The following is a 13,458-nucleotide window of genomic DNA, read 5'->3' as shown; positions in this document are numbered from 1 at the left end:
AGCCGGGAGGGCGAACAATTCTCTCCGGTCCCTTTCCCTTCCTCGCGGCAGGCTCTCATCCAGACGGTGCGCGAGCGCCCCCGCGCGCAGAGGGTTCCGCCGAGCTCGCTCCTCCCGGCCCGGCGCCCTCGGGCTCCTGGGGTGGGGCCGGGGGCGGCCCCGCGCCCCGCGCAGCCTCCGCCGCAGGTCGGGAGCGCGCGTTCCCGCCGCACCGCAGCGCCGGGAGCCACCCGCCGGCCAGGCGGCTGGAGGCGGCGGCGGCGCTCACGCACCTTGCCGGAGCCGGTAACCGCCGGCGGGACGGGGCGCCGCGGGCGTGCGCCTCCGGCTCCCACGGTCGGGCTCGCTGTGGTTTGGGGGTGGTTTTTAGTTTGGCGGAGTTGGAGGATGGGAGCGGGGAGGGGAGATCTGGGGCTCGAGGGTGCCCAGGGCAAGAGTGCGGGCCCGTGGAGAGCACCCAAGTTCAAAGCCTTCTTCGCAGCGGGATGATGTGCGTGTCCTGCGCTAGGGCATCGGAAAAGGCTGAAAGCGCGGCGCTTGGGGCTAGGGTGGGCTTCCTCCTCTCGCTCCCGCTCACTGACCCGTCACACCTTTTCCCGCCCGGGGGGAGAACGGCCAGCCCCGATGTGCCCGGCAAGCGAGAGAGCCCCCCGACCCGGGCGCGGGGGACCTGCTGGTCCAGGAGGAACGCGCCGCCCGCAGCCCTCGGGTGCGGGCCCCCTGCCTTGAGCCGGGCTCTGGGAATGATGCCGGTTTGACGGTTGGTTAATTCATTTCGTTTGCGCTGGGGCGCCTGCCTGCAGGTCATTTTACTGATTAGAGGGAAATATCGGTTTCGTTTTTCTCCCTGTTTCCGTCCTTTCTGCGTAATCAATTGAGGAAGACAAAGAGTCGCCTCATTAGAAACTTGTTCGGAGGCTTTGTGGTTTCCGCCGCGGTTTAGATGACACGGGCAATCCCAGATAATGCTGTGGATTTCATCTGACGAAAACGAAACCTTCCGTGGTGTTCAGAAAGCAAAGGGAGCTTGGGGGGAAATGTCCCCGCTACTCCAGGGATGAGAAGGGAACTCCCACGTGTAAATTAATTCTCATGAAAACCCTAAAGGTAAGTGCTCGTATTTCCAGTTTCCATGTGAAGAAAATTAGGTTGAGATATTAAGTAAGTTTTCCCAGTTGAATCCCCCAGTTAATAGTGGGGAGGAAGGGTCTGGAAACTAGGACTGTGAGCCAGTGGCCCTTAGGTACATCACTTGGGGGCGCATCACTGAGAACGCAGGCAGGAAAGGCCCCCGGCTGTAAGGATTGGGTCCCGAACGCAGGAGAGGCTGCCAGGAGCTGGGGTGCCCAACAATAAAGAGTTTTGTTCGAATCGGGAATATCATCCAGTGTTTATGGAAGATGAGGTGATATTAACAGGTGACAGGGGAAGGCTGAGTTGCTACCAATAGATTTCTTTCTTTTCAATGTGAGAAGGGCAGCCCAAATCCCTTTAAGAGGATCTGGAAACCCTGAAACCAGGCTGGATTGTTCAAGGCCCAAATAGCAGGCATCCTAGAGCAGTGAAAGCGTTCACAGTCCCTCAGAGCAGGCTTGAGAAATGAGAGCAGAGCCAGCAGACTTCAAAAGAAGGAAACACTGAATCCTGGCAACCCTCCAGAACAAATTCTTAGAGAAGCGAGCTCAAGACCACCTAGGAAAGGATTTACAAATTCAATTTATGCCAAACGGACTTCTTTCTCTTTTCTAGCAACCTTACTGGGGCTGTAGATTGGGGCATGCCATATCCACTGTGGGTTGTGACTCTTTAGTGGAATGCTATCAGTGTAATGAGTTGCACCAACATTTTTTAAAACATGAAATTCAATAGAAGAGAAGAGAAAGCATCAGAGTGCATTGTTTGTGCAAGGACAGGTATTGTTTTATGAATCGTGTGTGTGTGCACGCAAGGTGTGTGTCCATTGTTTATCGTACTGCCTCTGCATGGGTGTGCATACCTAACCCGGCTGCCCCATTGTTTCTTCCAGGCTAACTGCATCTGCTCACAGTGGGGGGCTGTCTTTTACCTTGCAAATAATATCATCAACACCTTCTGGAAAGTGTAAACTTCCTCCTCCCCATTTCTCTAGGCCCCCAGATGTTGAGATATTTTGCCAGTCGGAATTCTCAGTCCCCTCCCCGCTCCCCATCATGGATGATCTAAAGTGTGTCCTGCCTTTGCAGAGGCGTTTTACGAAATATCATACTATCCCTAAGGATAAGGCGTAGGAAGAGTGGACACACCACAAGGCGTGGTCCCTGAGTCTGCACCTCCTGGTGTCACTCATCAGGAGAGAGACATAGAGGGGACATTTATCAGAGCTGTGGCAATTACAGATCTGGGAGGATACTCTCCGAGACCCATTTTATCTCTGGACAAGAGATAATAATACTAGAATGTTTTGGCTCACAGTAGGGTTGAAGGTCCTGTTCTGCATTTGGGTTCAAAGAATCAATGAAAAAAGTAAAGGATGGGTGGCCCCATTAAGCAGCAGTTCATGTGAGAGAAGAAACCTGAGGGTCTTAATGGCCCACCAGGCCCGAATGAACCATCGTGTGAAGTAGCTGCTCAATAGCAAACGTGGGTTGTGAGAGCAGTGATAAGGACAGGCCTTTTTAAAAAATAGATATTCTCATGGAGCTTATTACGTGTCAAGCAGAGTTATAAGTGTTTTGTAATTTTTTCTCAATCCTGTAGCACCCCCATGAAGTAGGGAATATAATTATCACCATTCCCATTTAACAGATGATGAAACTAAGGCACAGAGGGATTAAGTATTTGGTCCAAGATTACATAGAGGATCTATGAGATGCTAAAATGATGGATGTTTTTTAAAAGTCTCGGTTTAATTATTGCTAGTGTCTGTGTTACCCAGATCTATGTAATTTTCCCCTGCCTAGAGAACATTGGTACTTTTCATAACCCTTCAAGTGAAAATAATTTATAAGCCTCAAGTAATTATTCTCCCTAAAGGTGCGCTTGTTTTCCTCATGCATGTACTTGGGAACAGCAAAAACAACAATTAAAGGCAAAGGTGGGGCAGCTGAGGGAGCTGCTTCCTTAAGGATTGGCTCTGAATTTGCCTGGTTGAATAAGAAAAAAAAAATAACTAGGAGATGAGTGAGGGTATTGCTTATAAACATTACCTGTCTTTCTCCTAACCTTTGTGTAGATTTTCCCAGAAAATATAATTTTATCTTCTGTTAAAAAAAAAAAGGAAAAAATCAGAAATTTATGATGAAGATCTGAAAATCTGGAAACTACTAGAAACTATATCATGTAAACCTACGCATATTCCTACCAGAGCTTCTTTAAAATTTCCACTAAATTACCTCAATAGGCGAGGAGAGTTATCTCGTTTTTCTGGGAGTCCAAAGCGGAGGCCAAGGCTGCCAGAAGCAAGTAGATGTTTATCTTGAGCTTCCATTTGATATTTGCAGTTTACTTTGTAATGTGTCTGCACTTTTTTAATATAAAAATGTCTTCCAAGTTTTCTCTTAAAATTGATGCTCCAGGAGGTTGAACCAGGTGTGACCCAAGATTTGGGGGCTATTTGACACCCTCAGTCCTAGGCAAACAGAGGGGAGACCTAGGAGGGATTAGATCGTTAGAAAATGATCATTAGAAGGTGTAGCTTTCCTGCTACTCTGTCTCCAGCTCTTAAACCACTGCTTTAGTTTAAATTTCCTTTTCTGTAGAACAGAGATTGAAATACCTGGTCCCCTTCCTTTCTTGCTTGTTTGTCAAAGGAATGATTCAGCTCAGGGCTGTAAGGAACAGTGTGTGCTGCTTGGAGATAGAGTCCATCAGCAATAAATACAAAGTAGGCTTGTTTGCCAAATCATCCTCAAAGTGATTTAAGAGATGGCCAATCTCGCTCTCCTTAGTCTTACTCATGCCAGGAGTTTCAAAAATTCCACTAATTAAAATGGAAAGGGCAGTTGTTTCCCTAGTACCATTAAAACGTTAATTCATCTGGCCGTCATGCTTTATACTAGCATCTATATAAATCAGTATGAGGGTTCAATAAGAGGCACTAAGGGAATCTGATTTATACCGTCTCGTTATTAAAATGACAGATTTAAGTAATCCATGTGATGGGATTTGAGAAAAGGTGAAGAGTCCTCGGGGGCTGAGATAGTTGGACAGAATTCCATGGGGGAAACGGTGACTGAGCCCTACCCTCAAAGGTAGGCAGGAGTCTGGAGAGTGGGAGATGGCAGTGCAGGCTGGCAGGTGGGACAGAGTGGGCAAAGACTCAGAGGGCCATCTCTGAGGGTCCCTCCACCCCAGGCTCCTCTGCCATAATGAGCCCTTCCTTTCTTAATGACTGTGTTGCACCTGCTATCTGTTTGTGTCATCAGGCTTTTTGGATGCTTCTCAACCTGTGTGTGTTTGTGTGTGTTTAAGAGGGTGAAATTCAGCAGGGGAAAGCATGGTTCTAAATTCAAGCCTGAATTCTCTGAATTCTTTGAGGGTACAGGCCTTGACTTTTCAACCGCCACTAAATCACTCAAAGTCAAGCTCACAGTGTTGAGAATATCCTTGTTGGGCTGAATTGACTCATACTAATTTTAATGTGTTCATGTTCTTTCTCCTTGAAGGACATGGTGATGAGGCCATGATAAATGTAGTGGCTAAAGATGGCATATAGTGGGATAGATTAATGGCATTTGTTTTTTTTTCCAAAAATGTATTTGTTATTTGGTGAGAGTAGGAGTGATTGGTATAAAGTAAGTTATTTTTAATGGCTTTTCTAGGAGAGTTTGTCTAATTAACTCATCAAAGAGAACATTGGTTTTAAAAAATTACTTTCAGCAGCTGTATTAGTATGCTAGGACCACTGTAACAAAATACCTGAATCTGAGTGGCTTCAACAACAGAAATTCATTGTCTCACAGCTCTGGAGACTGGAAGTCCAAGATCAAGGTGTCAGCAGGGTTGGTTTCCTCTGAGGACCGTAAGGGAAGGATCTGTTCTGGTCCTCTCTGTTTAGCTTATAGATGACCGTCTTTCTGCTGCCTCTTCACAAGGTTGTCCCTGTGCATGAGTGCTCCTGGTGTCTCTCTGTGTGTCCTAATCGCCTCTTCTTATAAGGACACCAGTCAGATGGCATTAGGGCTTATCCCAACAGCCTCATTTTAACTTAAGTACCTCTTTAAAGACTCTGTGTCCAAATATAGTCACATCCAAAGGTATTGGGAGCTAGGATTTCAACCTATAAATTTTGGGGAACACAACTCAGCCCATAGTAGGACCTTATCCATATTGTACTACACACACACACACACACACACACATATACATACATACACACACAGTTTTCACAAATAGACACACATCTTTGAGTTTGTGATGCAAGTGGAAAGCAACTTTGTACTTTATTAAGCTCTAGAGTCATAGGTCTGGAAGGGAATTTCACTACAGCTCTTTTAGCCCTTTCTCTTTGCTGTCAGAGAGAGTGAATATTTAAGCCATTCCAGGTAGCTATCACATGAGTGCAGTGGCCAGAGGCAACGTAGTGCAGACCTGCATGGAACTGTCTGCTTGCTGTGAAAATACTGATGCCAGACAGCCGACTTTCCTTTCTTGCAGAGGACTGACTATTTTTATTGTGAGATTATATCTCTCCTACTTGGAGGGTGCTTAAAATAACTTTTTGTCTATGAAGTAATAATTGTTAATGACAGTTGTTTTTTACACATTTCCTTACTTGGCAAAATATAAATGTCAGCATTCCAATTTTCCGGGTCCATGAAATCCAGGTGGTCTCCAGGAAACATTTCCCAGAGACTGGAGCCGGTTTTATGAGATTGAGGCACTTCCTTTTTGTCCTGGGGAAGCAACAGACTTTAAATGTAATCCATGAGAAGGCCCCGGAAGCTTCGGAAGAATAACTGGTGGTGGACTTATGCTGAAATGCAGTGGGCTAATGACAGGGACCATAGGAGGTGAAACTTATAGAAAGGAGAGACTGGGAAGCAGTCTATTTCCAGGACTAGTCCGAGTGGGAGGACCACGGCTGGCACAGCATAAATATTCTGCCAGCTTCTCCCTGGCATAGGGAAGCGTGATTCCTCACAGCCAGGACAGAGTATTCCTTTTACTTGGCAAGAAGGTGCCACAAGGGCTCTTGAACAGAGCAAAGCTGGATCCTTGAAGGTTGGCCGTGGAGGAAGGACCCACACGGGGAGGGTGCCTGGATGCCCCAGCACCATCTTTTGTCCCCTGGGTGGGCTTTTACTTTGGGGAGCTCTCAGTTACCTTCCCCCAGCCCTAGTGCATTGGTCAGGAAATGTTGATTCTTATTAGTATTCTTTTCTTATTTAAAAAATTTTAGAACATTTTTTGAGTGAAATATACATAACATAAAGTGTACCATATTTAAGCGTACAACTCAGTGGCATTAGGTACGTTCACAGTGTTGTGCAACCATCACCACCATCCGTCTCTAGAAGTTTTTCATCTTCCCAAACTGAAACTCTGTATCCATTAAACAAAAACTCTCCATTCCCCCCTTCTCCCAGCCTTTGGCAACCACCATTCTACTTTCTGTCTCCATGAATCTGAGTGCTCTAGATACCCCATATAAGTAGAATCATGCAATATTTGTTCTTGTGTGTCTGGTTTACTTCACTTAGCATAATATTTTGAAGGTTCATCCATGTTGTAGCATATGTCTGAATTTCCTTCTTTTCTAAGGCTGAATAATATTCCATTGCACGTACATACTACATTTTGTTTATCCGTTCATCCACCAGTGTACATTTGGATTGCTTCCTCCTTTTGGCTGTTGTGAATAATGCTGCAATGGTGAGGTACAAATATCTCTTGGAACCCCTGCTTTCTGTTCTTTGGGGTATATACCCTGAGGTGGACATACTGGGTCATAAGGTATTCCATATTTACATTTTTGAGGAACCACTATGCTATCTTTCATAGCAGCCGCACCATTTTATCTTCCTAACAACAACACACAAGCGTTCCAATTTCTCTGCATCCTTGCTAACACTTAACTGTTTTCTGGTTTGGGTTTTTTTTGTTTGTTTGATAATAGCCATTCGAAGGGGTGTGAAGTGTTATTTCATGATGAAGCACCAATTTTTTTTTTTTAAATAAATTTATTTATTATTTATTTTTGGCTGCGTTGGGTCTTCGTTGCTGCGCGTGGGCTTTCTCTAGTTGCAGCGAGCGGGGGCTACTCTTCGTTGTGGTGTGAGGGCTTCTCATTGCGGTGGCTTCTCTTGTTGCGGAGCACGGGCTCTAGGCACGCGGGCTCAGTAGTTGTGGCTCACGGGCTCTGTAGTTGTGGCTTGCGGGCTCTAGAGCACAGGCTCAGTAGTTGTGGCGCACGGGCTTAGTTGCTCCGCGGCATGTGGGATCTTCCCTGACCAGGGCTTGAACCCGTGTCCCCTGCACTGGCAGGCGGATTCCCAGTCACTGCGCCACCAAGGAAGCCCCGAAGCACCGCTTTTTGATAGCTGGTTCTTTGACTTGACTCTAGTACTTAAAAAAAATTAATTAATTTATTTTTAAATTAATTTCATTGGAGTATAGTTGATTTACAATGTTGTGTTAGTTTCAAGTGTACAGCAAAGTGATTCAGTTATACATACACATATATTCATTCTTTTTCATTGTAGTGCTGCAATGAACATTGTGGTACATGACTCTTTTCGAATTATGGTTTTCTCCGGATACATGCCCAGGAGTGGATTTGCAGGATCATATGGTGGCTTTATTTTCGGTCTTCTAAGGAACCTCCATACTGTTCTCCATAGTGGCTGCACCAATTTAGATTCCCACCAACAGTGTAGGAGGGTTCCCTTTTCTCCACACCCTCTCCAGCATTGTAGTTTTGATTTGCATTTCTCTGATATTTAGTGATGTTGAACATCTTTTCACGTGCTTTTTGGCCATCTGTATGTCTTGTTTGGAGAAATGTCTATTTAGATCTTCTGCCGTACTTTTACGGAAGGCTCAGGAATAAAGCAAAAAATAAATAGTAATAGGAACCCAAAAAACCTAATTATAAGAGAGTGGTCAACTTGGGATTCTACTGGTGTCCTCAACATGCCTAGACTATTTAGAAGTCCAGACCAAGAAAAGCAAGGTCCAGAAAGAGGCAGGAGTTCACTAACCGGATGACATTTCCACGGTGGGGACACCAACCCCACCACCGGTGAGAGTGTCCTCACTTTGTGGCTGCAACAGGGCATCCGTGTTGGGATAGAGGACAAACAGCAGAGCATTCTCTCTTGTGTGCAATGGGGTATATTATGTAACATGACTCCTTTGCCCTAATTCCACATTCAGCAGCTAATGTGGTGAATCTAATCTTCAATTTTGTTTCCCAGACTGTGTAAAACATGTGCCCTGATCTGCTTGGCCATTTTGTTCGTTATTGTAATTCCACAAATGGATGCTCTGGTTATAAATCATTCTCCTTCGCTTGGTCAGCGTTACCGCCTCAGCCCTGGAAGACTGTGGAAACCCAGCTCCCTAAATCTGCAGAGCTGAGGGCAGTGTGCCTGCCACCTCCACACGCATCTCAGAGCCGTGCCTCGTCACTTCTCGGGAAATCCTTCCCCGATGGAGCCTTTACAGCTCCTTTCTTGGGTGTTTTTTCCCTGTGTGGGCCTGACGTTCTTCTCTCTGTCCAGCTGAAGTCTCTGTTAGAATGGGAGAACTCTGCTCTCGGGTTTAGGGTTGAGAAAGGGCGAAAGAAGATAATTTTGTGGCTTTTCCACATCATGAGAAACTGACTCGATAAGTACTTATTGCATGTCTGATATGAGCCAGGTTTTGGGTGGGTTGCTGGAAATACAGCGGTGAGCAAGCAGGGGAGGCCCCTGCCCTGATGGAAAAGAGACCAGAAGGAAGAGAATGCCACCAGAGGATTGGTTCGTGCACTCCTAGCATAGCCTGTACTGTGGTGTATTGCAGAGGTCTGTTACCATCTCCAGAGACCCCTCCAAAGGGCTCAAGGACAGCCATTGTGTCCCCCGCCCCCCTCCAGTAGGTCATGCAATAACCGTTTGCTGGGCTGACCCAGGGAGTACCACAGAGCCGGGAAGCGCCAACTTTAAAAAGTACTTTTCAGCCTATTTACGACTATGTAGGTGCCCAGAATATAACTAGAGGAGGTGCGTGTAGGACCCACCCCTTATCCTCTTATCCTCTTTGAGGCAACAGCTGGTGGAGGAAGGATGCCCGCTTGTTAATTCAGCATCTCTGCATTTCAGGTATTGGCTGAATATCTAGCTGTACGAAATATTAAGTTTCGTCTCTAGTTTTAGAAGTTGTTCTTCTATTGGCATTGATTCTGATATTCAGACAGGAAATCTTAAGGCTTGCAAACACTTTTTGTTCCATGTTTTGTTCCTAGAAATAAGTTGCTGCTGTGCAGTGGAGAAGTAGGGAGAGGCAGGGGGAAGATGCATCCAGAATTCCTCTGCCAGCTGTCAGCCACCACGTTTTTGAAGTCTGCTGAGTAACTGAGTACTTTCTAGGAAATACCCAGGAAGGCATAAACCTTGATAATGTAGAGAAATTTGGGAGGTATGTCCTTTTGAGAAGGGAGGAGGAACCGTGTGTGTGTGTGTGTGTGTGTGTGTGTGTGTGTAACATCTCTAGCCTGAAGTGAGTGGCCAGGATCTCAGACTTCAAAAGTAAGATGCAGGCTCAAGTCAAAAGATAATAGTTAGGAGGAGGACTAAAGTCTAAAGTCCTGGAAGCATTGCCTCTTTAATTGAAGAAAGTAAAAATCCACACCCTCAAAAGAAGTTGCTGACTTAAAATGGATTCACAGAAAAGGAATCTGCAAACTTGAGAATTAAAGTAACAAGTGCAGGTAGAATGTGGTTTGTACGGAATCTATAAAAAAGAGCAGTGTGCTGGGAAGAAGACCATGTCAGCGTTTGTTAAGCACTGCCCTGGGAGGGGACCTTGGAGGTTCTGATTTTAGGGGTCAAACGTGATTCCTTGCTGGGATGTAGTGCCTTTTAGAAATGCTTTAGGAATATCCAGCTGGCTCTGGTCTAACCATGAGCCCGACTCATAACCTTGCAGACTCTCATTTTCTCTGTTTGGTCCTCCCCACATAGATGCAGGTAAGCTGAGTGCACCGTCAGTTCTGATTGGGTGCCTGGTCAGACCTCTGCGCAATGAGGGAATTAAGCTTCTAAAGCTGTGCTTCTGAAGTTCTGACCTTGGGCTCCTCAGTGACCAGAATGTAGCCTGGCCAGACTTTACCTTTGGTTTTTTGGATGTCTTGGCTGGGAGAGAGAAAGGGTGATGGGTCAAGAGTGTGACTTCTCTGTTGTGATGGGGATAGTTGTTCCTAGGAATAGAAGGAAGAAAGAGATAAGAATAAGTAATTAATGAGACCTTCATGGCCCAGGTCAGAATGGAGGTTGGCATCCTGGGTGGCATGCCCACTTTTGGAATTTGGGAATTGAACAGAAAGAAGATAGAATGACTGAAGTTGGGAATTTTGATCTCAAATCCAAATGGGTCATTAGGTCTGCCTCCATACAAGCTGATCACCTTGGGTGTTTGGGTCTGTGGCACTGGCCAACAGCTGCTTGGGGTATCTTCCTGGCTGTGTTGTCAGTTTTGTGTGTGTGCGTGCACGTGTGCTCATTTTTTAGGGTTTATAGGCATCTTTTGGTTCTCTCTTTAATGTGCTAGTCCCGTCCCTGAGTTGGTGGCCACTTGGAAAACTCACATGCTGATGTCTACCCCTTAACATGGAAATAAAGGTCCAGTTCCAAGGAAACAGCTCCCCTGGCCCATGTACCCAACGTGACCCACCAAGGCTACTGATGAAGAGTTTTTAGTCACTCCATGGGAGGTTCCATGTCCATATACATCTTCCCAAATTCAGGGAGGTGGAGAGAATTGCTTGACCTGTCTTTAAGAAGGCAAGAGGGTGCCCAGGAGTGGTGTGGGAATCTGGGTTGGAGGAGGAAAGACTGGATAATTGAAAGAAGAGATGAAAGTGTTGGGAATGTGGGTGGGAGAAGAGGGTTGTTTAGACTGCCATGAGAGGTGTCTGGGACCTGCTAATAGCCCTCTCTGTTTGCATTTGAGGTCTTCCCTCCCTCTCCCACCCCCATAAGCTGGCCTAAACTACCCTGCGCACACCTGGAAAAGGTAAACTTCCTTTTCAGGTGGGGCTGTGAGGTGCAGTCATAATTTTTCATTATTGTTGTTGGCAAGAGACTCAAAAGATCAATTAGTCTCTCCGTGCAGCTCCTGGAGGCTTGTTTGGGATATGTTTCCTCTGGAAGAAGTTATTTTTAATGATGCTAATATTATGAAGAAATCTGACATTAAGAGAATCTCAGGAGGGGGTGTGCAGGAGCAGGGTGGGTGCAGAAGGCAGCCACACACCGAGCTCTGCGTTTCCTGTTTGCTGTGTTCTGAAGAGGGCAGCTGTCTGATTCCAGCACCCCGTGAGTAAGCCTCAGTGCGCACCCCCCTGCCTCTCCCTCAGTGTGTGTTAAGGCCCAGACATTCCTCACTGTGATGAGAATATCACCCTCGGGAGGCTGATACCCAGACATGCTGGCAGTTTCCAAATGGTGAAACAGTGCTAGCTTCTGTGTCTGCAAAGCTCAGAAAGGCAACCCTGAACTACGACAATGGACATTATATACAAAATCCTGCCTTCTGTTTGTTGTTTGTCCTTGTGCATGTGATGGCTGGCCCAAGCTGGTTGATCTGAGACTTGCATGAAAACATTACCTCATGAACTTTTTCAGGGGTGCGAGGTGAAAGCAGAAGCCAGAGGTTCTATCCTCCAAATCTATCTTTGGAATTCAAGAACTGAGAGAAAATAGCCAGTGAAAACACAAGCCGCTCCTTTAATCTGAAGTCCTCCACAACGGTGGCTGCTTGGGTGGGAGGGGGGTGGCCGGCATCCTATTCTGCTTCCCCAGAGAACCTCTTGTCTCCAGGCATCTGTCAGGTGTCCTCTCTTAAAGGGCAGCCTTTCCACTCTCAGGACCTTTTCACCTATGGTCTCCCTCCATCCTTAAATAGTTCACTTAGAAGAACAGGAATGGTGTAAGGGAGAGAAAAAGAAGGAATGAAAAGACACTCTCTCTGTGGTAGGTAAGCGGTTGATGCTTCTTGGTATCTGACCCTTTTACAGATATTTTGCTTGCTAGTTCCTGGCTGGCCCTGTGCAGGTGGTGCTAATGCTTCTTCCTGAGCCGATAGGAAGACCCTCTGGTCCCATGGGCCTGGGCGGCCACGGATGGGGAACCACTGCACGGATGTGGAGAAGAGCATAGCCATGGGGAGTGATGCTCAGAGCATGGAAAACACTCTCTCATCTTTATTTTCTCCATTGTTTCATGTACTTTTTTCTATTTTTCTATTTTCTATTTTTGACACCAGATGAAGCCCAGTGCCTCCCTCTGCTTATTACATTGGCTGTAATGCTGATTTCCAATAAAAATGGTATGCTCAAACCAGACTTCATCTTATTTTCCTTAAAAAAAGAGAAATTATTACCATATTTTTGACTTGATGAAACATCATGAATCCCATGATGTACGTTTCTCATTATGATGTTTAAACCATTGAAACGAATGCCTTTTGACTTATTTTTTATTATAGTAATTTTATTCATTTGTCTAGACTACACAGATCAATTAACCACATGGTGAAGTTGATAGGAACTGGCTGACAGGGGAGTTGGTGTTGTCTAAAGAATAAACCTAGGCTTTTCTATCCCAGACTAGCATTTCTTAGCTTATGATAATAGTGCTGGCTACTCTTGATTGATCTCAACCTGGGTCCTGGCTATGCACATTTCATGCAGCATCACATTTAATCTTTACAGCAACTCCATCATGTAGGTACTGTTCTCACCTTCATTCTCCTGATGGGAAAACAGAAGCTCAGATCATTTTTTTCCCATGGCTCTCAAGGCAGGGAGGGGTTGGCAAACTTTTTCTATAAAATATCAGAAAGTAAATATTTTAGGTTTTTGCAGCTCTACTATCTCTGTCACAACTACTCAGCTGTTATAGTGCTAGAGAAGACAAAAGATACAAAAACAAACGAGGGTAGCTGTGTTCCAATAAATCCTTATTTATGGACTCTGATATTTGAATTTCACATAATTCTCTCAGGTCATGAAATAATATCATTCTTTTGATTTTTTTCCCCAACTGTTAAGTATATTAAAATATTTTTCACTTGCAGGCTATACAAAAACAGGTAGTGGGCTGGATTTGCTGATTCCGGTGTAGATGACAAGAGTATGCAGAGAAGGAGGGGTGGGTTAGGATGAAGTGGTAGGAGGAATGTGTGCCCGTTGCAGGGAGCATGAAGTATTTGAGGAACTGCAAGAAATCCAAGTGTGGCTTGGTATAGGGTAGGAGGCAAGATGAGAGGAGACAG

The 13,458-nt window shown here is 45.7% G+C and overlaps 1 protein-coding gene across 2 annotated transcripts in view; it reads left to right on the top strand.

Moving 5' to 3' along the window:
- Window positions 1-218: 218 nt before the first annotated feature.
- Window positions 219-13,458, top strand: part of MRAP2 (melanocortin 2 receptor accessory protein 2) — a 58,761-nt gene continuing 45,521 nt past the window's right edge. The window contains exon 1 of one of the 2 annotated variants that reach the window (XM_061207384.1): window positions 219-285. The gene's annotated coding sequence lies outside the window, so the exon portion shown is untranslated. Of the gene's footprint in view, window positions 337-13,458 lie in introns of both variants that reach the window. The other variant, XM_061207383.1, reaches the window with a different exon arrangement.

This window comes from Eubalaena glacialis, chromosome 12 (assembly GCF_028564815.1).
Source record: "Eubalaena glacialis isolate mEubGla1 chromosome 12, mEubGla1.1.hap2.+ XY, whole genome shotgun sequence".
NCBI lineage: Eukaryota > Metazoa > Chordata > Mammalia > Artiodactyla > Balaenidae > Eubalaena > Eubalaena glacialis.
Note: the sequence above shows the minus strand (reverse complement) of the source record. Positions and strands in the feature narration are given on the sequence as shown.